Source organism: Podarcis liolepis (assembly GCF_965112155.1).
Source record: "Podarcis liolepis genome assembly, chromosome: 6".
In the NCBI taxonomy this organism is placed as follows: Eukaryota; Metazoa; Chordata; class Lepidosauria; order Squamata; family Lacertidae; genus Podarcis; species Podarcis liolepis.
The window spans coordinates 63,348,383-63,352,160 of record NC_139559.1 but is presented as its reverse complement, the minus strand read 5'-3'; the positions used below and the strand labels follow the sequence as shown (position 1 = coordinate 63,352,160).

Genomic DNA, 3,778 nt, shown 5'->3' with positions numbered 1-3,778 from the left:
CCAGGGTTCAAATCCCCAGAGAGACATGGAACCCACTGGGTGACCTTGAGCCAGTCACCAGCTCTCAGCATCTCAGGGTGGTGAGAGCCATGAATGCCACCTTCAAATCTTTGGAGGAAAGGTGAGGTATAAATGCAATAAATAAATACTCTTGCTAGGTCTTTATTCAGAAGGAAAGGGTCCTCTCAACACAGAGAGGATTCCTGCTTGTATACTTAGGGGGTCCCCAGTCAAGAAGAAGATTGCTTGACATGCTGACAAAACAAACTGATTCCTGGGCCCGCTTCTTCACACACAAATGTATCCTTCCCATTCTCTGTGTGGTCCTCCTTTGACTTCTTAGGCTTTCCTTGTTCTCTTGAAAGGAGCATGAGTAATTCTCACCTACTGTTTCCCCAGCCTTCCCCTTCATGGCCTACTTTGAACTTGCTTCATCACGTCAGTTCATTCTGCATCCAGTGTTTATGCTGAGAGCCAGCATGGTGTAGTGGTTAAGAGCGGTAGATTCGTAATCTGGGGAACCGGGTTCGTGTCTCCGCTCCTCCACATGCAGCTGCTGGGTGACCTTGGGCCAGTCACACTTCTCTGAAGTCTCTCAGCCCCACTCACCTCACAGAGTGTTTGTTGTGGGGGAGGAAGGGAAAGGAGAATGTTGGCCGTTTTGAGACTCCTTCGGGTAGTGATAAAGCGTGATAGCAAATCCAAACTCTTCTACTCTTCTTCAGCCCCCCAGTGTATACTTTACCTTAGATATTGGCTAGCCCTGCCAAGACAAATGAAATCCAAAATAAAATCACCAAAACCTAAGGCCTTGGGGGGACCCTCTTTCACAATGGTAATGTAGTAGCTTTGAATAGAAGTTGTTTTAATAATAATAATAACAATAAAAATATTTTATTTATATCCCACCCTCCCCAATCGAAGCCGGGCTCAGAGCGGCTAACAACGGTAAAAATAACACAGTTTACATAAAATCATAATCAATTAATTGAAATTCATGCACAAAATAGTATCTCCTACCTGCAAAATCAGTACAAAAGCCAGGGCCTTTACCATATCTATAAAAAGGCCATTGTTTTATTGATTCCCTAATATAAAGAGAGAGAAAGAGTATAATCATTCTTCTTGTCTTGTTTCTCCCACAGGAGAAACAATTTTGACAATTTATATACATTTGTATTAGTCAAGTCTGAGAGCTTCCCCTTTTCTCCATTTAAAACAAAATAATAAAATATGGCTTCCAATATATCCGGCCAAAATAAGCAATAACATTTCCCACCACTGTTTACATAGTATTCCTGCTCCCCGCTTCAATGAATGCTCTCAATGAAGCTATATCATGCAAGTGACTGACAGTGATGGAAAACTCCCATTTGGCAGCATTAAAACAAATTTCTTCGGCTAAGCATTAAAAAGAAGAAGAAGTGTAAATATTGCCAACAAAAATGCTCCTTTGTATTTTATGTAAATCGCCAGCCATGATCTCACAACTCTTTTAAGCTCAGTGTTGGTGAAATGTCATGTTACACAAAGCAAAACAAACCTGTTCCATGGGGACAAAAAGATTGTTGAAGTAGAAGCAGAATGCTACAGGGCCTTCCTGTCCAACATATTCAGGGTGGTTAAAAGATTTAACACTTGGATTACATGGAAATGTATCCTCGTGAATCCCCTCTACACCCTAGCTATCTTTCTGTTATACTGTACAGTATATGAAATGAGCAGCTGGGGAAATGTGTAAGTATGTTTAGCCCCCTCAAATTCACCTGCAGAATTTGCCATTCGTTCTGCTCAGTGGGTGACGAGAAAAAAATAGCATTACTCTCATCCCCATGCTTGCATCTATTCTTATGTAGATAATTTTGTAACAGTGATAAAACAGAGGCATAAAAATAACATCCAGTCCTGTCCTATAGTATACATTCTGTATTTCTCCCTGATGTGTGAGACCCTACCTTTCTTTTTACTGAGTAGCTGAACTAGTATTATTTGAACCAAGGGTATGGGCTGAAGGCACATGAAGCCACCACCTTGCTAAGGCTAAGCAGGTCTAAATCTGATCAGTGTTTGGATGGGTGACAATGTAGGAATCACCTATATGCTGCAATGACTTCCATGATGGAAGAGCAGGAGGATATAAATGTAAGAAACTAAACAAATAATTATTCCGTGCTATCTGTCAGATCATATTTTATATGGGATTGCATATTCCAGCTTGTATTTATTTATTCATTTGTTTATTCTGAAAGATTCATAGCTTACCTTTCATCGGTACTGGTATCATTTCAAAGCACAGAATAAAATCCATTACAGTGGTACCTTGGGTTACATACGCTTCAGGTTACAGAGTCTCCTAACCCAGAAATAGTACCTCGGGTTAAGAACTTTTCTTCAGGATGAGAACAGAAATCGTGCTCTGGCGGCGTGGTGGCAGCGGGAGGCCACATTAGCTAAAGTGGTGCCTCAGGTTAAGAACAGTTTCAGGTTAAGAACAGACCTCCGGAATGAATTAAGCACTTAACCCGAGGTACCACTGTAAATATAACCATCCATAAAAACAGCGACTACCTAGCTAAGAAAGTGAAAGCCAAAAATATTTGCTCATTAAGAAGCCAACTGCATAAATTTGACTGTATGAAAAAACTTAAGATTTCAGAGGAAAATATTCTCTTGAATTATATACCTATTATATGGAAGTTGACAACTGGACAATGGGAATGGATTCTATGCACCCCTAACTATGGTCAAAAGATTAGTATTGATGAACTGGAAAAATAAAAATATGGACCCATTTAATCAATGGATGGAAGACATGACAGCACTTGCAACATATGAACAGATCACTTATAGATGCAGACTTTGTTTGGATAAATATATTTATATTTGGAACAAATTTATACAGAATGTAGTAGGTTATTAATAATCATATATGTATTAGCAATACTGTGTGTGTGTGTGTGTGTGTGTGTGTGGTGTGTGTGTGTGTGTGTATGCATGCATATATTGCACCTTCTTTCTTTTTTCACTTTACTGTATTCTGTATAACTGAAATACTTAAAAGTATTAATAAAAAGGAAAAAAATAGAACCCATTTTACCAAGTGTCAGAGATGGTGACTAGCTGGGAAACAGACTAGATAGCTGGAGAATGGATGGCTTGGAGCTTAATTCAGGTACCGCTTCCAAGTAAGACAAAGCTCAGGACAGGACTCAACCAGTGAGGAAACAAAGCACCTGGTAAAACAGCTACTTTGGCTGATAAGCAACTGAAACAGCCACCAGGGTCCAGATTGGCTACCAAGATTGTGTTCGCTGGTTGGTTGGACAAGCTGTGACATGCTTTCTCCACCAATATCAGGGTGGCGCTGTAGAGCAATTGGAGACATGCATGTTGTTCCCTTTGCCTATAAGCTATCCCAGTGATCCAGAAGGGCTTATGCAATCTGCTACTAAATCCCACAGTTAGAGCCTGCTGTCTGTTACCTTAGGCTGGCCTACAAGAGGCCACTTCCCACCAGTGGCAGCCAGTGATGTGGACCCAGAGTGGCTAATCACACATCACAATGATGTCAGGGAAAGGGCTAGGTTGAACATGATGTTCTAGAAGCAAAAAGAGAACACAGACAAGGCAGTCATAATCACTGACAGACCTATTTTTTAAATGAGTCATTCTCCCCCTTCTTACATCACAAGGGAGCTCTGAAACAAAACATTGCAGTATATCCTCCCTCATAAAAGGAGCATTCCTATTCAGGTTCCGGCCAGCCATTCCCTCCAAG

At 40.7% G+C, this 3,778-nt stretch overlaps 1 long non-coding RNA gene across 1 annotated transcript; it reads right to left on the bottom strand.

Annotated features, from left to right (window-relative positions):
- Positions 1-207: 207 nt before the first annotated feature.
- LOC310709323 lies at positions 208-3,541 on the bottom strand. Its single transcript, XR_014527464.1, has 4 exons — positions 3,483-3,541; positions 1,021-1,088; positions 716-763; positions 208-467 (listed from the first exon to the last, which is right to left on the bottom strand). It is a non-coding gene; the product is annotated as an uncharacterized lncRNA (long non-coding RNA).
- Positions 3,542-3,778: the final 237 nt, after the last annotated feature.